The sequence below is a fragment of the Anopheles nili genome, chromosome 2 (assembly GCF_943737925.1).
Source record: "Anopheles nili chromosome 2, idAnoNiliSN_F5_01, whole genome shotgun sequence".
NCBI classification, from domain to species: Eukaryota; Metazoa; Arthropoda; class Insecta; order Diptera; family Culicidae; genus Anopheles; species Anopheles nili.
This window is the reverse complement of record NC_071291.1, coordinates 36,697,527-36,720,309: the sequence shown is the minus strand read 5'-3', so window position 1 is coordinate 36,720,309 and position 22,783 is coordinate 36,697,527.

Genomic DNA, 22,783 nt, shown 5'->3' with positions numbered 1-22,783 from the left:
AACGTATCCTCTTATCGTTAAAGGATCCTGTTTTGTTAAACTATTGTTTAAATGCCAAAATAAGAAAGCCATCATATTGCTGGTGTAATCCCATCTCTTAGATGTCTTTTTGAACCAACTGTGTCACTTGTTTGCTGGTTACTTGTTTCAGAAGCAGCAATCACACAAAGCTTCCGTTGAACCATGAGGAAACGTTTTTACTAAACATAATGCGTATTCTTAGAGATTACAGCCTAATCTAGTCAATCACCATTCACGTACCGTAAACTTCATTTCCATCAACTTCACGCGGTCGGTTAACGCACAAAACGGTTTATATAATTTCAGCCTCGCCTCAGAACAAACACTTCAAATCCGGCTTAGGACGGAGAGGACGGATTAAAGCGTTGGAAAAATTTCCACAATATTGAAGACGTTGTTTTTTTTTCCTTCCTCTCTTCCGATCGCTGGAAGCGACGAAACCAAAAAAAAACTGCAAAACGTTTCCGCAGCTAAAAACCGACCAACCGCGGGAGAGTAAACATTCAACTGAAAGTGAATTTTGCCAACAATTCCGTTTTATATGGATGTAATAATTTTAATTAGTGCCAGCCGCGGGATGCATTTGAAGGGTGGGAACGGCCCACCCTGGTGGAAAAGCGAACAAACGCAATCCACGACGGTGGGGCATGCAACAAGCTTTGATTTCGCCGTCTCGTTCGCTCTCTCTCTCTCTCTCACCCGTTATTATCAGCACCAAATGCACTGCTTGCCCAGCGATGCACGCCAAGCATCGGCGTAAAGTGGCCGAAGGGGATACGACCCCAACCGCGACGCGATCGCCAGATCAGTGGTGGGATAGTTTTTCTTTTCACTTACTCCGCACCATCTTGCAGCGCGTTTGTATCGTCTGCTTTCCCAACCGTCCGCGGGCGGATACGGCCTTGGCTAGGTCTTGTTTTATTTTTTCCTCCCAAGCGCGAAAACCCCCACCCAATTGGCGCTGGGGTTGGCGCTGGGCAGCATAAACTGGGTGCTATCTTTCGCACACTTTGCGAGCACCCGGCACAGCTCCGTATCTGCTCGGGCTTAATCGGTGCCGCGATGGCAGCGCTGCCTTGCGGTCAGCACTCGATTCATTGCAAATTAAAATTAAGCTTTATTAGCTCCCGAGAGGGTGGAAAGCCCCGTGAAGAAGCTGGAAGTGGGTAGTCACAGCGCTCAACATAATCGTGCAGCATAATTGGGATCAAGGTACTGGGATACGATGCAATCGAAATAATTGCTAGCGGTGCCATATGCACTGCTATGCAGTTGGAATGCATCTTAAGAAATGAGCAGGATTTCTGCTAGCCAATGGTGGATAGGCATTACAAATCAAAAATGTAGTAAAAAATCAAAAGCAAGGCTCAATGAAAGATAAGGACTGCTACCAGTCAAGCAAAACCGTCTCTGCGCCGATGATAATCCCTTGTGAGAAGTAAATTCCCCTAGTGATGCTGACAAACGTGTTTATGTATGAGCTATATTTTGAAAAAAAAACTACATATAGCATTATAAAAAATCCCAGTTTATTCATATAAATATAAAACAGATTCAGTGTTGCGCAATTCGGTACCAATGAATAACTAACGTTAAAAGTGTCTTGAGTTATTTTTGTTTTGCATTAGCTGTCTATATTTTCAATTCTTTTTACCATATTGAGTATGTTCAAAACCATTCACTGCAGCTTGTTCATGACTCGAAAACATGATATGATTTTGCAAACATAGATCTCCAAACCGATGCAAACAACAATGCAACCAGCTCGCTAAGCGCCCTGTTCTACATAGAATGTGTTTTGCTTTGTACAGACGCAATTTTATTTCATATCAATCTCAATTTCACTCCTGACGCCAGACGAACAGAAATAACATGAGCTTATCAGCCTGCACGGCAATGACAAAGTGCTCCTCTATTAAGCCTTGCGTGAGTAGCGCTACTGCATCGTTAGCACCGGATGCTGCCACACTTGCTGCCACTATCATTATGGAACGCCCTGCAATAATTGCAATTATTTGTTGCATAATTATCGATACCACCGATCCCTCGCATCCCACCTGGCGGTGTGGAGGAAATAAAAATCATTAAAACACACAGTGCATCTCTTTGCGCTGCATTCGGATGCACTTTCACTGCGATGGCGCCATACGCGGATCGACGTTATGATTTACATTCCGGCCGCCACCCGTCCAATTGCTAATTGTTGCCTTATTGTTTGCGTAATTCAATCACACGCGAAAGCTCACGTGACAAATGGGAAAAAGGGCGCCAGCGCCGGCCACCTAATGCTGACGGTATTATGGGTCCAAATTGATAAACGTGAGTCGATTTAAAATGAAATAAATTACGTCCTCTCCAGCATAATTCAATTGATAATACGTCTCGCACTGCTACAGTTGGCTGTATTGCATTTTCAATATTGTTGTGCTCGAGTTACGAGTTAAATAGCACTAATGAACCACTTCGTTAACTTCTGCTCTCAGGAACTCGGAGCCTTGTGGAACTGCATTTGAAACTGATAATAAGCAGTACGATTGAGCGCGAAGTAATTAATTTCAGTTGTTGATTAATAATAATTTATACGGTGTTGTACTGCACGGGATGATAAATGTCTTTGTGCTCAAATCTCGACCCGCGAAGCTATTAGCTTACCGCTGGCAAACACCATCGCCCATCGTTCTGGAACAGCTTAGGCAGCCAGTACGCCTTCCAACGGTGCGATAAAACGCATTTATCGGCTTCCATTCTACGCGGGTGCATAAATTACACCCAATAAAGCCGGGCCTTATGCGGGCCGATGTGTTTCCGTTTCTGAGGCGAGCCAACGTTTCCGAAAAGCATCACCCTGAAGGTTGCCAATCTGCCAGCAACGCGGGCGCAAATGAACAATGCTCCCTCCGGAGCTGCAGCAAAACCACAGCCAACCGTACCGTTGTGACCGATCGTTGGGACCTCGCGGACAGGCAGCGTTCTGAAGAATTGCAGTCCCGGGACTGGTAGAAAATGACGACCGTTTACACAGTCATTAGTGTTCGCTTGCAAACGGCTCGCTGCGTATGCGAACAGTATCCAAAAACGCAACGAATTCACACGCATTTGCCGAATGCAACGCCCCCACGCCTTCGGATGCATCGTTTGCAATGCGAGAATGTGCATTTAATTAATTCCAACAGCGGTAAGCCTCGGTCGCTCTGAGATGAGACCGGACATGACGTGCCCGACACCCGACACGGCCGGACTGGTGTCGGCGCCATTTGGGGAAATCGTTTTCCCGAGCTAATGCCGGACAGTTAACATGCCCCGGTTGGATTGTTCCGGAATGTTCCGATGGCAGGATCGCACCCAGGATTGCATTTCTAGGGACAGGCCGCCATCCTGCGAGCCACTCGGCCAACGTCACCCTCGATTGACAAGACAAACGATCGGTGTAAGCATGGAATTGCAGTGTTTTCCCACAACACGACACGTGGCGTGTTTCGCGAACATGTGGTAGCTCCCAAATGAGAAGCCCAGGAAGGCTTTGTTACCAAGGGAGGTTGCAATGTGACAGAGTAAAAGCCACATTAATGTCATATTCATTCGTAATTGGTCGACAGGGATGTTGAACAATCCATTTTCTGTTCCATGTTCAATCTGATGTAAATGTTGATCATTTTCTTAAGAGCCGTACGGATAAATTCACTTATATCACTCTCATCGAACGTTACAGAAAACTATGACACTGTTTTAAATAAGCTGGTGGAAATTTTTTTTTTCCTCAATTTTAAAGCTTTTTTATCTGGCAGGGAAAATCATTAGTTCGTTGTAGTAAACTGAAAAAAAAAAACTGAATCGCTAAATAAAGCGTGTCATTTCGTATTTAAATAATTTCAAAAAAAAATCTATTCGTACTACATCTGCAGTTCATCTGACCTACAAATGACCCAAACAAAACGAGAAAGGGAGTTGTTACTGAACTGCATCGAATGTCACGTGCAGCTCAAATCTAATCACAAGATTAGAAACATTGTCTCTCCACGATTGTGGTTCGATCACCTGCGAATCGTCCACTGCAAGGTTAAACAGCAGGCAACCTAGAAGCAATCACTCCCCTTGGCAAAGTATGCTCCCACAATCGACCAATTCGATCTCGTCTTTTCATTACCATTCGTTCGAATGCATTTCCCCACCGAACGAAATAACAAACCCGAGGAAAGCGAGAAACCTCTTGGCAAACATCATCGCACTGCAGCGAGCTACCTTCGGGTGGCGAAACAATACACCCGGGGTGGATTTTATTTGCCAACCTGATCGAAATCGAAGTGCATCGTACCATCCGATATGGATCACGGTTTTATTATTCCGTTGGCACAAATCTTGGCATCCGTCGGTGAAGCAAAGCGTCTTCTGTGTGCCAGGCTATGTCCTTACCAATTCCCTCCGCAAGCTTTGCATCCCCGAAGCAAAACAAAAGAAGTCTCATCAAACCGTGTAGTTCGGTAATGCGCGTACTTTTTTGTTTCGTTTATCGCGCCTATTCCTTCCATTGGCCCGGCGAAATTGCGAGCGCAAATTACTCGCTCGTCAGTGTGTCAGTTTATTTGCAGCTTGTGTACGGTTCACGGTTGTACGGTCACGAATCATTCCCATCGAGCGGGCCCTGCGTCCTGGGAGAAGCTATTTGTGTTGGTGATTACGTCCTCCGGCTTCTCCGACAGACACCCGACCGGCTGCCCTTCACGGAAGGATAACGGATGAGCTGCCGAATCCACTCGATCGGGCTCACGAGACACAGAACGGGATGCTTTCACCATGGGCATCAAACTTTGCTCATCAAAGCTGGCTCCAAGGGCCGTCACAGGGCCTGAACCTGGCAGGACCTTGAGGGGGACGATATGATGGCGCATGGTTCGGTTCGCGACTTATGATACCGAATCGAATAATAAATGGATCGAGCTTAGCTGCCACGATGGATGGACCGATGCCGTTGGTCGATGGAGAAATGTTTGGGAAAAGTTTTCCACTTGCGAAACTTGCCACCCTAAGGAGAGAAAAAATGTGTCTGCTGGAACTTGCGTCCGGGGAGCATCGGCTGTGGGGCCTCGATCCGAGTGGCCAGTAATTTACAATCCTTTTCCCGGCCCAGCAATGGCGTGGGATGAAGTTTAATTTTTTCTTGCCTAGCATCGGTTCGGGTGCAGCAGCACAAGCCGGGAAAATTGTCGTAAATTACGTTCCCCATCGCAGCCGGGGAATGCTTTCCTATTTTGAAAGGAGCAATAAACCGTTCTTATTACTTTCCTTTAATTTCTGTTATATTGCGCACCCGTTTCGAGGTAAATGCAGGCGTGGTAAACTTTTCCTCGAAGGACCCGAGCGGGGATGGGAAAAATATATATATTGCGCTAATTAATCATGCGAGTAGGTTAGCGCCCTTTAAAAGGCTGTTTCTGGTCGGGGGGGAAAAAACTATTAACAATCCATTTGCTTCATTTGTTCGGTTTGTATTGCACAAAAAGTGTTTGAAAATAGTATCATAATAACGTAGGATTGTTGGCTCGTGCAAGTGTCAAAAATACACAATGCAATTCAATTGTCAACGACATTCGCAACAATTTAATAAAAAGTTATCGTCTTTCAGTATTTTCAACAGGTATTTTCCCGTTATCCATCATTTACAAACAGCATCAATGTTTGTCGGCAACACTGATTTACCTTTTCCATGTACGGCTGCGCTATATACTTTTGCGGAGAGTTTCTTTTAATAAATTCATCAAAATTTGATTCACGTATAGAATGCCGAATCGTTTGATATTTCATTTCAACCAAATTGAATTTTCGGTTCATCCAAAAGACCGGTCATTTCCCAGCAACGGCGTAGTACCGACGCATCAAAATCAGCAAACAAATGAAACAGTATAATATTTTACTGGATCAAGGCAAACCCACCTTCAATTAACGTAAATTTGTAAGTCCGTATTAAGCTCTCCTTGCAGCATCATTATTAATCAGCTTTGTTGCAGAGAGAGCGAGCGAGAGAGAGAGAGAAATAATGGCGAAAACTTTCCACTCGCCTCATAACTCACCGCAACGGAATTAGCAATTGCGGCCGAAGGTAACGAGATGCGCCATTTCTGGACTTCATTCGTACAGCATGATTGATAGCAAGCATTCCATCACCACCGCAATGGGCTTTAACAGCAGAAATTAAGATCATCCCGAGATATAAAACGCTCATCCGGAGCAGTTTCTTTAGCGCATCGGAATCCCCAAAACCACTGCTCTACACATCCTTGCCACATCCGGCCGCAAACCTTGGCTTTTTGCAACGTTCTTCGTTCTGCTCCGTGATGTGCTTTTCGTTCACTCCATGAATCCTTAGGGACACGACCAAGGGTTCGCTTCACGGTGCGTTCCACACTCCCATTCGGTGCCATTTCGCATTAAGCACACTTTGCTGAGTTGTGAAAATCTTCCGATGGCACCCACGGTCATTTCGCCAGTATGTAATCACAAAGTTCGACCGTTTTTTGGTTTGGGACGACAGGCCGCGCACAGGCTCGGAAGCACTGTGCGGGGATCGAATGGAAAAAAAAACCACCCCAATGCACGCTTGCCACAGGCAAATGTGATTATTTTATCCTGCCACCGAATTTCACCGTTGCCATGGTAGCCCGCGCGCGCAATCGCGCTCCGGTGGCTTTGTTTTTGATGTCTTCATTTCTCGTCTGCTTATTTGGCGGTCGTACGATCATACGATGCGAGATGCAAACCGCGCGCCTTACGATGGGGGCAGAAAACTTAACGAGAATGAAATTAGTTTTCCACTCTCATGCATTTTCGCTCGGCGAATCGAAGCCCGGCCCGGTCGCCCAGAGATACGGACTTGCTCGCTGCTTTTGCCGCAGCGATTGCCCTTTGTGGCGTGGTTTGTCCGCTTTCATTGCGCTCGCCTCCTCGACGCTTCTAGCTGGAAATGGTGCGCGATCTTACAATCACAAAACTTAATCGCTTTTTAACTGCCGCTCCCGGTTCAGCCGCGTCCACCGTACATCGCTAGTCCTGCACATTGTGCCCTTTTTGCTGGGCCGCTCCGCCGTAGCCATCAGAATTAAAATTAGTTTAGCAAATATTTACACACGCACACCATGGTGCCATGGTGGCATTTCTTCTCGCCATAACTGTGTGCTCACTCTACACATTCCCTAGAGATCATTGGCTCACTCGTCCTGGCAGTCCTGGCGTCCTGTTCCGAGCAGCTTTCTCGAGCGAGTGAGGGCAAAGAAATCCGCTCCAGCCACCCGAGGCGGCACAACCTCAAATAAGGCGCTTTTTGCAGCCCACGGGTACGGTAGGTCCTGTCAGGTCCGCAGGATGCCGCAGGATGACGCCCAATTTAGGCACCCGTAACGACATCACCACTAAGCAGGCCCACCCCCACCGGACGGATGGTTGTCGACAATCGAAGTCGACTCATCCACGGTGCGACGGCAGACGGAGAGCGCTAAATTATTCAGCGAAATAGGAATTGTCATGCAGCGCGCCCTAAGGGAAGCGTGCTTTTCCCACACGGCATCACAGGGAGCCAGATGAAGGTCCGGGTCCGGGTGACCGTGACCGCCGTGGCTAATGACTCGCGAATTTGTCCCGGCCCGAAGGGAGGAACCGCGAGAGCGTATGCGCTCCGTATGTTAATGAGATTCATTATGAATTACGGGATCCATTATTTGCAACGGCCGATGCCGGTTGCATACGAAATGCGCACAACCGGCATCGCGGGAAAACAAAGCAGTAAGGAGCGCCCGGGAGTGGCTTTTAACCTTACGCGCGCCCGCGCGTCTCTAATGAGTGTGTCAGTGGCCGGGAAATCCTAACTAGCGGTGCATTTTCACCGGGATCGCCGATGCAGATCACTTGTGCGGTGCCATGCGGAGGGTTGTTTTGGTTTTGGGAGCGACTAATTAAAGCAAAACACCGCACTGGTGGGGCTGGATGGTATTGATTCTTCTGCTGGGTGATTAACCAAGTGAAACTCGAAACTTTAGCATTCAATTATCGTTGGTAAGGTCGGTGCCAGGAAGGCTTAGAATCACCGCAGCATGAGTTTTAGTTGTGATCATTTGTTTTCGATCACCACCTTTTTTTTAAAGAGATCTCATTTGGACTCTCATCATTTTACGTTCCTAATCTCTCAACACGCTGTTTTACAAATAGTTACACAAAATTACGAAATTTAAGGACACTTTTCTAAAGTGACTTTTTTGCTCAAAATCTGGTTTTTCTTGTTTGCAAATACAGGAAATAAATTTGTTTGATTTTGCTGCTTGCTTTCCCAGTAAATTAGGAATATTATTTGTTTATGCACGGCAAATATAGCTCCAGTAAATAATTTAATTAATTCAAACGTCCATCCTTTCCCCTGGAACAGAACAATGTATACGATGGAAAAGAAATCAAAAACTATGTGGCAATAGCTCCGAAATTTACCTTCTACTTGAGTAATGAATTTTGTTCCTGCTCTCGAAAGCTCATCGTCAAGGGCCATTTTCCGAACATCATTACGATGCGCCAGTGGTCAGAACCGGAACCATCAAAGCGTACCGTACCTGCCACGACTGCAACGTCTTCAAAAGTTCGCAACGACTTCCTTTGACGAAGCGAATAAAGAAGCGAACCAAGTAGCAATAATAAAGAGACCGTCCGCCTGACGAATTCACTCAAACGTTCCTCGTGAATACACTCTTGCCGTTCCAGCCTCCTAATAGACAAGAATAAATACAGCAACAAGTGCCTGCGTCCCTGCGTTCTCAGAAAATGTGCCTACGTCTGGTGGGCCTCATCAGAGCCGCGTCGCGTATCGGAACGTATCCCCGGCCGGTGTTTGGATAATTGGCCCCGGGAGCATTTTCCTCGTGTTGGTTTGCCCGATCGAAGCCCAAAAAAAAATGCGACCCACCATGAGCCAACCTGGCCCGGCTGAATGCTTCCTCCCACAAGGGGCCACATTAAGGATCGCCCCAGGACGCGCTCGTGCGCGACGCAAATTAATTAATAAAATTCGTTTGCTAAACACGATAAAAATTGAATGCACAATTAGTTTGCTTTTTCGCTTGGCCGATGATTGCCCACCGGGTGCTGTAAAAAAAAAAAAGACGGCACGTCCGGGCCGCTCGCTTTGCGATCTGGCAGCCCGATCGGAGGCATCTTCCGTGGAGCGTGGAGTTCCGGAAAATGCGGAAACAAAATACACTTCCTCCGACGGACGCACGTATACGTGTCATTGGCCATGCGCATCTTCTTCCGACCAGCCGGAAGCTGCCCCACAACGACGCAGTAAAAATGCCAACCACCTCACCTCGGATGGGCTGAAAAATCTAATTAAATGATAATGGCGTATCGGTGCGATCGCGGGCATAAATTGCGAGCTTCATTCCGTAGCCAATCGAGATCGATCGGTCACCCTCGTTCCCATGCCAGTTCGCCCTTCGACGAGGGTGTAAGATAAGCTACCTCATCTAGCTCATTTCCACGAGTAAATACACGACCCGAGCGCCCGGGAAAGGGCGTTGAATCGGTGAGGGTGGCGTGAACCTTGCCACACCGGAACGAGGCCATCCGCTGGAAGGCACTGTTTGCATTGATCGTGCGAACCGACTCCATTTGCTGGATTGTTTGCATAGCCCGCGCGGTTGGCCGATGAACTCGAAACTATTGCATCATTTGATGCACCATTGGGTTTTGCTTCGAGGCCATTTCCTGCCGTTCGGTTTCTAACCGAAAGCGCCGCCCGGGAGCCGTCACGAAGAGCGCCGGGATTGAAAGCACAAGCACATGGAGCTTCGGTGAAATTAATGGCGGAGTTTATGGCCGCTTTGGGTTGCCGGCAGATAATGGTGAAACCAAACCGACCGTACGCTGACAACGCGCGCACGGGCGCTTGAAGATGCAGCGTTAATTTTTAATTCCTTCCAGCGCGCTTTTGCGTTTAATTATGATCGTTCGCTTTTTTTTTTGCTTTCGCATACGGTCTCTAGCCACTCATTTTCTACAGCAACGGGCAAACGACGTTCGTTGACGCGCCATCCAAAACGGGCCAATAATTATATTTTGCCACACGCGACAATGAAAAGCCGTTGCGCGTGAAGCCGTTTTCGTGACTTCAACTTCAACTCGGAGGCTAACTCTTTTTTTTTTGTTTTGCTGTAATTTTTTCTCCCTTCACACAGCGCCGGCATGATGTGATTTATGAGATCTTCATCGCTCGTTCAATTTATCGCTTCAAGTTTTCGTGCTCGTGCTCGGTACATGCACCTCGATGTACTGCTTGAATAAATTCAATTAATCATTCGTAAATTTGAGCGCACTTCACAAGGGAAACGTCGAGAAGGGAGCTCACACGAGCACAGGTTGAAAAAAAAAACCACCCAACCATTCCGAACCTGAACCTGAACCCCTTTTCGCAAGGCGGAAGTGTGCGGCTAACGATACAGATTTACATATGCTATCCACTCGAAAGGTGCACGGTCAGTTCCTTAGTTGATGGAGAATGAGGTAAAAAATAAAACAGCTGCCCTTCCCTAACCTCGCATCAAACGAAGTTAATACGAACCGGAAGTTCACCGAGAGCCCGGGCATAAGTAAGTGCTTTCAGCTACTAGTGCGTCCGACAAGCGCTTCGGTTCGAGGTGAAATTTTGACTTCATTTACTTCCCGGCCGGCAAACCGATGAGAACCTTGGATAAGGGCCGAAACACTGTTTTCCTTCCTGGTGATGCGAGCGTGGTTTGGAGTAGCATGCACCGAGCCCTTGAGGGTGCATTCTTCCGGCCAGCAAGCCGGAAAGTTGCACCGCGATCGCCCTCTCAACGCCCTCACACGCCATTGCGCAAAGAAGGGTCTTGAACGGTTCTAATAGTTGACGTGACGCCACCCGATCCCGAGTAAGGTAGGCGTGGGAAAGAGCTGATGCATGGGAGCGTGAGCGTGCACACGAACAAAACGGTGCAAACTACTGCATCGGAGCTGCATTGCTTGGCAGCAAAAAAGTAGAGCCGGCTGGCGATGGATATGGATTATTATTCTTGCCTCATTCGCTTGCCACAAACACAGATTCTAAGGTACGCTGGCAGTCGCTGAACTGAGCTCCCGAACCGGAACCGCACCCGGGGCTAGGAATGAAATATTTGGAACATTAGAAGGTATCGGGAGGAGCGGATGAAGTATAGAATATAATTCACACACCAGCTCCTTCTGAACAGGGAACCCTTTTTTTTTGTTTTACCTTTAACCTTGCTCTCTGAGGGAAATTTTTTTTAATGAGACCCGTAACACGTGTTCATTATAATTGCACTTTTCTCTGCATCTTCTGCAAATGCAGCGCGCAGCAAACTTTGTTTCTGACAGCTTTTTTCAAACATTTGTGTAAAGCTCATCCAACTCTCGAATGACTAGGCACAGTTGTTCAAGCTAACACAGCTGTCAGCACAAATAACCATGCACAGTTGTTCAAGCTAACGAAAACACATTTGTACTTGGCGGTAAGTTTCAGGACGTTCATCATTAAAATAAGGTTGTTTAGGACAGTTTATCCAAGCAAAGGTTAATCAACTGAGATATATTTAAAGAACGGAAAGCAAACGTCTAATACAACTCGTAGAAGGAAAAGATTTTAAAGCTACCAATCCGATTTGGATATTTGAATGAAATCACAACAACAAGTTTTGCAAAGAAAATTTTTAGAAATTCGTTTCATATTTGAAGGAGTCAACATTAAACGATTTTCATGGAATTTTAATTTACTATTTTCTTTTACTTTACCTTCGCTTTAGATTTATTGTCATTAATTTCTTCAATGCGTACTTAGAAGTAATTGGCTCAAAGTCAAAATTAAGTCGTAGAATACATTAAACTTGTTAAGATTGAGTTTTGCGAGGTCTTCATCTTAAGTGTTTTATTTCGTAGGAAAACCTTCAAGCTCGTTCTCGAATCGTTTGCAGGCATAGATTTCGAATGCTGGATTCAAAAAAATGTATTTGAAAGCATCCTTTATTATCATTTCTCCTGCTGCCGATCGCATCAAATAGTTGTTATTCAAATGCTACACTTCATTTGACTTCATGCGTTTCTTTTCCAGCCAACCATTCCAATCGCTGGCGCCAAATTGAATCTAATGGCCACACGAACCATGACCGGGAGCTTTTAATCGGAACGTCAAGCGTCATATCTGAAACGCCTAATCTTAACAGTCTTCTGCATCGGTTCCACTGCAATTCCGACGGTGAGCAAAATCATTCAATAATGCCACCGCTATCTGCCGCCAGTTATCGCTGCCGACCGGGAACGAGCGCAACATGGCTAAAAGCTGCACGCCCTCTCGAAAATGGCGAGAACAGCGCACCGTTTTATGCCGGCACTGTTTTTCCCACCGATGCCTCGCAGGACGAAGGCGCCATCGTCCTATCTAAAATCTAATTCGTGTTTGATTTCCCATCAAAACCAACACCCGACGCCGCCAGCCGAATGAGCAGCTTGCCGGTGCTATTTCGTGATTCGATCGCTAGCCCATTTTCCCAAACACCACCGGCCATCACCATTTCGCGCCGGCCGTTCGGGAACTTTTTGCCACCATTGTGTCGAGAAGGAGAGCAAAAAAAACAGCACCTTAACCGTGCGCTTAACACGGTCCACATTCGACGTATTTAAGAACGGCCCAGGCTGCCCTCCGCGGCCAGATCGGCCTGTTCCGGTCATCAGATAGGGGCAGCGAAACCTCGGTCGAGTATCTTTCGCTTTCCAGCTCGCCCCCGGAAGGATTGCTTATCATTCCGGGCCAACACTCCCACCGTTCGCTCGGTGTTAGCACCCGAGTTTGGCCTTAAATTATGAAACTCGCCACCCCTCACCAACCGTGTTCACATTCTGCTTACTCAACGCCCGCCTCAGAATGTGGGGACGAACATGGCCAGAAAAAGGTTGCCCGTTTTTCCGGGCTCCTTTCCCGTGGGCTTGCTGCGTCAACCCGACCACCGAAAGACGGGGCGTGTTCCGTTTCCATTTGGTTCCCGACACCCGCCTCTTCGGTGGCCGATTGGCAATTCCATTTCCTTCTTTACGCGCCACACGCAGCCCCTGAAGGAGACACAGATTAAACGTTGATTTCTGGGCTGGTTTTTCCGTTGGAGCGGGCAAAGTGTGAGCGATGATAAGGAAATGGAGGGTTTTTCGAGCCAATTTTTTTTTTCCTTTTGCCTCATCCTGCCCGTTCGTGGTGTTTGCTTTTCCCGATCACCGGCCACAATGTCCCCGGTTCCTCTCGGGGAGCGACATTTTTGAATGAAAGCCCTCGGAGGAGCTCTCGACTTCGAACGGTTCCGAAATGTCACACATTGCGTTGCTTCGACTTCCAGCCCGACAATATAGCACAACGGCTTAAGAGCAGCAGTTTTTTTTTTTGGTTGTTGTTGGAAAGGGGTTGTCCCTTTCGGCAAATACACAATTTGATTGCCTGATGCCATGCATAGGCGGTCCCGCCCCAGGATGATAGTGCGATGAACGGTTCACCTTCGGTCACCGAACGACAAATAGTCAACCCATCCATTGCATTATTGCCGACGTCTTGCTCGACGGCTAAGCGCCAGGAGAATGGCACCATCAGACATCGGGCCTCGACATGCTAAACACGAAACCATTTGGTGAAATAATTCCCCCACTGTGTCGAAAGTGTGCCTTGTGTGACTGCATGCCCGTATGCTTATCTACGTTTCAGCATATTTGCTCGACCAGCGGAAGCGAAGTGACCGCCGAAGGAGTCAGCCAACGATTGGGGCATATTTTGAAGGAAATTATGGATATACGAACAGGAATGGAATATTTCTAGCATTCTCCCGGAATTCCCATGTGTGCTTGGTGAAAACGAATGGTGAAACATATTTCATGTATCACGAGTGGAACATGGATCAGCTTTTCCTTGTTTTCCTACTCCGCTCGGCGCCAGTAGCACTGTGCTGGGCAGGAAATTATTATACAGTGTCGCAGGATTTTGCAGGATGTTGTTACATCCGAGAGCGTTGCTGCTTGACAAGCTTTTACAGTTGAAAATCCACTACCGGTGTTTGGTGTGTTTAAACATCATGCGCTAGAAATCAAACCAATGCTTTAGCCTGGAACGGTTTTGATGATTATTAGTTCTTTACTAGTTCATCTATTCAGAAAGAATGAGTTTCTTTTCATAATTCTTCGCTTTTTTGAACAAGGAAAATCTGCTACTTTTATTTCAAACAACCAGGATATTATGCAACGATTCAGTGTAAAAAATATTAATCCATACGTATCTGTTAAATTGCCCAACTGTTGTTATACCTGTTTGCGGTATTTTGCTGTATACATTACGACCGCTACATTCGGAAGCCTGAAGTATTAAAATAGACTCTACCACAGCATTAATTTTCCTCCTGAAAGAATTACAAATGGGTACCGCAGTAAATCAATTACTTCAAATTCAATCCACGCCAAACCAAAGGCATCCTTAAATAAGCAAAACACGTTGCTACTTTTCCAACCGAGGCTACCCGCGTTCGGCGCAACTTCATAAAATTGTTGCTATCAATTACACCCAGACCACCGGCAGCACCTTTCGCTGACACCGCGTAAAGAATGGTCACCGTTTGATACCCTTCAAAGGCACGGTAAGCCTTTGAAGCCCTAACCAAATACCCGACCCCAACGACCGCCATGCTGGCAAGCTGGGCCATATTTTCTCCTCATTAACAGTTCGCATAATTTCCAGCCGATGCGGCCATGTTATCTATTACCGAACGGCGCTTAAGGATTATGATTACGGTTGTGACATTGCTGTCGAAGGAGAGCAGAAAATTTACGATCCGACGAAAACCAACAAACCGACCCAGCCAGTGGCTTCTCGTTCCGCTGCAAAAGCTCAACCACCACGCAGGCGGGTATCGCAACAAGGTGATTAAATTCATTAAATTCCTTTTGCCGCCATTGCCAACCGGCAGCTCGGAATGATTGCCCGCTCGGTCGGCGAAGGACCGTTCAATTTTGTGTGCTTGTGTTTTCGCCATCGCCATCGTTATTAAATAATCTTATCGAAATGTCATAATTCACTGCGAACCGCGTACCGCCTGGGAGTTCTTAACGAGTTCCCGCTTCGGCCAACCGATTTCCGTCTGTGTCTCAAAGAGTGCCCCAAGGGCCCAGTTTGGGCCCTTATCACGGAATGCGAGCGACGACGCTCGTTACACAATAATTAGTACGGTGCGATATCATCCACATCGCGCTTTGATCCGGTTGCCGCTTCACCTGTGTTCGCGGTGTTGCGAATTGCGTGCAAACTGCTACCACCGATGACGGTGGTGATGCTGATGATCATCATCATCGTCAAGTGTGAGACATTGGACGCAAGCTTCGGGTTGGATTGTATGTGCCAATCCGAACACAGTCGTGAACGAGAAGCTTGAGATAATCGGTGCTCTAGCTCTTCATGGAGCTTTCATTCTTTCGTAACGTTCGTTCTGCTTAAAATAAGAAACCCCTGAATCGGTTGCGATTCACACAAGCGGTGCGCTTAGAACGTGTGAAATGGCTTCTTAGAAACAACGATTCTTTCAAAGACGATAATTCATTGATAACGGTAAATTCGCAAGCTATAATTTTTCTTAAGAAAAAAAAACAACGTTTAATTCCTTACGAAAAAATCCAAAAGATCAATTTCCCGAAAGCTGAAAAAGTAAATCGCTCCGCATGAAATGAAGCATAAATTCTCAAAATTCCTTATCTCCGTTGGAATAGTCGACACGAGCATCGGCATCCAAGGTCGGTCGCTCGCCCACGAAGCGTAAGCCAGGCACATAACACCCAACCGTCGATACAAAAACCGCCCCTTTCGCTGCCAGGAACGCACGATAAAGTGACACATAAAAGTAAGCTTTATTTCATAAAACGGTGCTAATGAAGAACCAACCGCAGGATTTTCTGCGCCAGCGCTTTGCCGAGCGCTTGGGATGCGAGAGCTTGCCGAGCGCGGGAAAAGTCCCTCCAACAGGCAGCCATGTGGATGCTCTGGCCAAGGGATGATAGCGCCACCGAACCCGCTCATTCCGTAGGGGTTGCATGCTTTCGGGGTGCCATTAATGTAAATATTTAATTTGACAAAAATTTAATCCTACTTAGGACCAGACCAGCACTCACATTTACACTGTGTAACGTGTAATTGGAGGAGTGATAGTTAGGAGGAATGCTTTCGCGATGCACACGCCCCTTTTTTTGGTTCAAAATGCAACTGCAAGGCTCGTTCCTGAGTGTGTTATGAGCGATGTAAGGGCGAATGAACTACGATGGTGGTGTTTGGGAGCCATTCCGGGTCACATTCCATTAATTTCTCGACCGGAGTGGATCCTATCTCGTTGGGGAAGCAAAATACCATCAACAGTCGTGTGAGTTTATGCAACTAATGATGTTTATTTGTTCATTTTAAAGTGAATTTCATCTCTACACTGTATGGGTTGTCAATTTTCAACATTAGAAAAACATATCACTCTTCAATTGTATCACAGAATTATCTTATATGTTTTTTTTTTGTTCAGCAAATAACAAGGATAAATTTCGTTCACAAATCTAATTCAGAAATGCTTTTAGACCCGTTTCAATCAAAACAGACTGGGATTAAATTTCTCTAGTGGTAGGAGATTTCACGGCACGTGCGTTTCACCCACGCATCTGTTCACTTGCTCGCCCACTGGCACAAACACGCCGTCCACATTCGAAGCCAGCCATTTTTCGCAGGCTTAAAGCAGGATTTCCATTCCAAGACATACAACGCAAACGGTAGGATATCTCGATAAAGACATCTTCCCCGAGCCGGCAACACCAGCGGTCCAATTACAGTCACTGAGCTACCTGGGCTATCATAAATTATTATTACAACGAGACAGCACTCGTTCACCGGCAGCTGGAAGCGCCGCGAGCTTTCCGAACGATCCTGCGCCGCAGACGATCGGCACGAAATCAGCATAATTTATCGCCAAGCGTGGTTTTTATTTCCGTGCGAAATTCCACGAAATAACATTATTTTTAATTAATTTGTTTCACGATTCGGGCGCCCCATCACGGCCCAAACAAACCACCCACGATTTCCAAACCGACACCCACGATGCCTGCACTTCAAAATCTCGTGTACAACAGCCTAAAGCCATAGGAAATGGCTTCCCTAGCTTTCGGCCATTTCTGGCGACCGCAGATACGATTGCTCACGAGGAGGGCTCTGCAACTGGCTCTAATTTATTGCTAATGAGGTTCGATGAGAGGCATGGCCGGCTCCTGGAATTGCCGCACACCGTTAAAGGCGTTATTCCTGAGAATCCCGAGGGTTAGTTCCGCAGATGATGAAGAAATGACTTTTCTTTGATTTTTCCGACTCACGTTCGGTTTTACGTTAAGCACTGTCCCCCATTCCTGAAGCTCCTAACAGAGGTACCTTTTCGAATGCCTCACGGGTTTTGTCTCACGGGAGAAGCGATTCATTTCCAGCAAGACTTCGTCACATACAATTCCATTGCTGCAGCGCTCTCGAGCGTTCCCGCGAATAATTAATGAGGTTTTTTTTATATGCCGTGCTGCACTGTTTTGTCGGTTCACTCTGTGGTCGATTTGATTAATATCCAACCACTTGCAATGGCACCGATTGACCACCGACGTGAAAGTGATTTACCAGCTGAATTTATTTCTTTTCTCGGTACACATTTGCAAGTTCTTTTGAAGTTTGAAATTTTGTAATTAAAATGAGCGATATAAACGAATTCCAGAAGCAAGTCATATTCGCGCATATACTCGCGAGAAAAACACGATTCAAACAAAACTGCGTTTTGCTTTGAATTCATGTAAAGCTTCCGTAAGGACACGAAATAACTTCCACGAGGACAAAACCACTGTGCGGTTGTCGAGCAAAACTAGAACAAAAGCGTAGCGCTTGTATGGAACATGGATTCAAGAAAGACCTACGAACGAGTTATACCCAAATTGAATTGATACAAAGAGAGAATTGCATCAAAACGCAATTGGAAACGCTTGCTGGAAAGTTTGAATACATTCTTGCTACATCGAACTACTTCCCCGAAGACCAGGATACAAAGGAATGCGAACTCAATTTAAGTTCATCTCTTATTGCCCGTATCATGGCATGGTGCTCCCCGGGCTTCAAACCGACGGCTTCCGGCACGTTGCCAGAACCAGACACCATTTACCGGGCTGTATGATTTGTGATTACACCTTCACTGCGGTGCAAAGTTTCCATCAACGCTCGGCAAGCTGCGTGGCAGGTCAAAAGATCGGTCACCTAAACAACGGTCATTCATGGTCATGAGTTCCGGTAATTTCTCACCCAAGAAGCGAAAGGGAAACGTGCAACTTTTGCGTTCCATTTTTCTCCACCATGGATCCAATGCAGCCACACGGACCGTTACAGACAGACATGCAGAAGTTTGCACCCAATTTCTGATGAAGCAATATTACATCACACCACCTCACCGGGTGGGTGTTCATCACCAAACTTCGTTCCCAAGGTTACTCCTGGCATTTCGTCCGTGTTTTTTTTTGCTTGCTATTCGTTGCCATCCAACCCAGACGCCTCCTTCATTAGCTTCCGTACGTTGAGCAGATGCTCCAATGCTCACGTCCACGTCTACGAATTTCCGAAAAGAAACACCAAACACCATAATACGGCCATTGTCTCGTCCTTGCGCAAGGAGAGCGCTAACTAGAGGGTGCGATTACCCTTGCCGGCATCAAGCTTTTCGGGGAATTGGTTCTTTTTTCCGTGCGCACCGTAGCGTACCAGGATTCAGGAAAGAATGCGAAAGTGCATCTCGGTACCGCACAACCGCTGGGGAACGAATGCGGAATTTTCACGTTATGTGCTTCTGCTGGCTTGCTTCTTGCTGGCCGTTGCTAAGGATGATTGACAATTTTGTCCTCTAAAGCTGGTTGTAGGGACGTTCCACTCGCGATGCTGCCAGGTGAATGTGGGCTCTTATCTTGACAGCATTCTGTTGAAAGAATGCAGCACGAGAATACGCTTGGAAACGTACGAATGTAACACACCGTTGGCAGAATGTTGGTGAGGTTCATAATTTCGTAAGAATTTTGAAAGGATTTTCACGATATGATATCTCGTATCTTGCAGGAATTTTAAACTGCATTACGAAATGATAATGGATGATTATTATTAGTCCACGAGCAATCTTATGTACTATATAATAACTTGGTAAGTTAGTTCGTAGGAAAGCTCTAGCATTAGGTTGCAAATGCTCCATGAATCCCCAAAAAACACCTTTATCAAAGGACTCCATAAGGCTGCGAAATTCTTTCACGAATATGAATATGATGTGAAACTTGGTACCAACGCTAATTAAATTAATTAATTCCTCTTTCCAGCGTTATGGCTCATATAAACGCATTCCCTGCGCATAATTACGTAAGCACACATTAATAGAAAAAAGAAACGTTTGTCCTAGGAAACCCATCTGTTCCTTTGAAAACGTGCCAGCTTGTGTTTTTACCGTGAACTATGTGATTGCTTCTACAGAAAAACCACATTGAAAAGACCATAGAATGGTACGGTGAATCAGCTTCTATGGTGTAACGCCGGAAAAACACACATTTACGGTACAAACGATGATTCCCACATCTCGCATTTCCTCACAGCGACCGGTTCGGTTGGCATTTATCCTGTGGGAGATGCTCTACTGCCACAAGAATCCTTCGCCCGTACAGCAAACACCGGTTCGGTTTCCTGCGATCGTGTGCTCCGACAAAGGCCAAGAAATTAATCATCGGACAAATGTGCTCCCGTGCGCATCATCGAACATACCGTGACTACAAATGTTTGCCCAGCGAGTGACCGTACCAGCAGAAGCACATATTTGCATCCTGGTCAAAAGGGCGATCAAACGCGTATTCTTCCCACCCACGACACGGTTGATGTGGTTGATCCAAGGTTTCCACCATGAAAACGACGTTTGTCGTCCAAACGACGCCCGTCGACCGTCTGGCTCCAATCAATCACGTTCGCTCCACCGCATGCCGCACGGTACGATGGCTTTATTCCGCTGAAAGTTCAAAAAACAGTCCGTTGTAACGAGAGAGGGAGAGAGACCAGTAAAAAAAAACCACCCGAGACGAGACAAAACACTGCTCTAACGACGCACCTCCTGGCCGGATCGAACCGGGGAAATGCCACCAACGTGTCCTCAACGGCATGTCCCGGATTTCATGCTTCCAAGCACTTGCGAGCGCATAAACAATTGCGCTCAAATTTGTTAGATCTGTCCATCATTTCTTGCCCAACTTTACGGCGTCTTGCGGCCGTAGAACACCGCCATCGAACACCACTCTCGGCTGCCGTGCGACGGTTTAAGGCCTTCTTCCAAGCCCATCCGCGTGGCGATGGAAAGATGGCACCCAATGGGATGGCGTGCCCGGTGAGGTGGTAGAAAGTACGCGAGAGGACGGAAAGAATCTGAAAACACAACCATCGCATTACAGCACAGTTCAGTGGAGGGCACCATCCGGTGCTTCCGCTCGGCGTCGGAAATGGAAATGGAACACTTAATAAGACAAATTGCCATCACACGGGTGGCACATGGGTGCGCCGTTTCGGCAGCGCGGGATGCGCAGGACGGCCAGGAGTAGAGGGAAAAAAATAGAAGGCAACAACCGTGGCAGCAGGAACAACAACACGAGTCATCTGTGGCATAATCGAACGGCTAGGAGGAGGCTGCTCCAGGGAGAAGGTGATTGTAAAATTTGGTTCTGTTTCGCTTGCGATTGCCCTGCATTTAGGGCACAATTTATGTGAGCCAGAACGGCGGGCGCGTCCGTATGATTTCCTACAGAAATGCGTACCTGGGCTAAGTGAGAAGAAGAAAACATAAACAACTAGGAATAACGATGAAGAGATGTATAATAGAAGAGCTAAGCTATATGAATCGTAGTGTAAATATGTTTCGAAATCGAAGCGCTTTAACAATTATATGATTTACATGTTATTTCCGTATTTGTTTGTCGCAAAAACTTTTAAAATGATTGCTTAATCCTGAGAGTTGCTCCACATGCAGGAAAAAAGGATACTAAAATAATAGAGATACTATTATTTTTATTATTTATTATGATTATTATTTATTATTATTATTATTCATGAAGAATCACATCAAAACAGCACTCTGTAAAATAATAATCGAATAAATGATATAAAGAGTCATACGTCGAAAATGCTTTACACAGTGCCTCGTTTTGCACAGATCAACAGATCATCTGAATGCTAATAGCATAACTCACAAAATAGCATAAAGTGTTAGCAGTCCATCTTTATTTACTTTCAACTGCTCCTTGATTAATTTTTACGGGAACTGATTGTCACATTTTTTTTTTTTTTTTATTTAGAAAGATTCAAAACAAAATCTTGCATAGTTTGGTGGAAAAGTTCGATTGGATGTAAAGTAAGCCATGATTTTGAAAGTCACACACACGTATGTGATTTCTGTCAGTTATAAAATCGTATTATCCTAATAGCTTTCAAATAAAACTTCAATAACTTGATGTATTACGATTCACAGCTGTACTTTTGTAAACATCTTTCTGCACAACACAAAATTGAACAAATCATTTGTATTCTAGCATCACCCCACATCAAACAGGACTTTGCATCCAGCAGCAACAAAAAAGTGTGAGCATAATTATAGCGAACGGTCCCTGGGTTCTAGCGGAGGTCGACGAAAACACAATAGTTAAAAAAACGCCACCCACGGCAACGGAAGGCAAAAAAAAAATAAGCTCAATAATCTGCCAATTCCAGCGACCCTTCGAAGGCGCGCGCCCGCGCGTTCCTTGGGTGATAACATTTTCGAGCATCTTTTCGCACACCGAGCGACCGGAAGAACCGTGGGACGAAGGTGGATAGGGCGTGAAAAAAAAGAAGGTAAAACAAGCTGATAATTACCACCACTGACGATAATTGCGCCAAATCGGGCCAATTATTTAAGTGACTTTGATGCTGCTACCCGTTTCCGGGCGACGTTCCTTTCGCGCCTTCCGTGAACCGTTCGCCACCGCACGAAGAAGCGTTACGTTTCTTTTATGGTTATAATAGCTAATTTTCATAAATAAGATTGCGATATCCCTTTTAGCACGCCGGCTCCGCGGGAACGTGTCTACCGCACGGGTGGGTTTAAGCGGATTAAGCGTGAACCGAGCGTGTTTTTCTCCATTCATTCGTAGATTCCTTTTCCCATAATGTCTGGCAGCAGAAAGGGGAGTTTTCTTTAGTAAGGCAAACAAACTTTTAATTCCTAATGGTAACGAACTTTGTATGTGTGGCACACTTTCGGTGCAATTTTAGGCCCGTATTGAACCCGATTCTACTATTTTTATTTCATCGGAAATCCTGAATCCTTTCGTAATTTGAGTCCATTCAATTCAACTAATTGGTGGCTTTGTGAATAGAAAATATTTATTCTTCCGAGAAGCTATTAAACATATCTACATAAGCTCTTAATATACTATCAACACCGCTGGTTCATACATCCCAATCACAATCGAAAACTGTTTATCAATTAAAAAAAAAGAACGTTTATAATAATAGTTACCGGATGTTCAAGATTATTTAATGATAATCACAGTGCATATTTTATCGATTGAGGATAAATTAATTTTGAAAATAGCATCAAGATCAGCTCGATTTAATTAACGCAAAAAAAAGTTGTCTATAAATAAA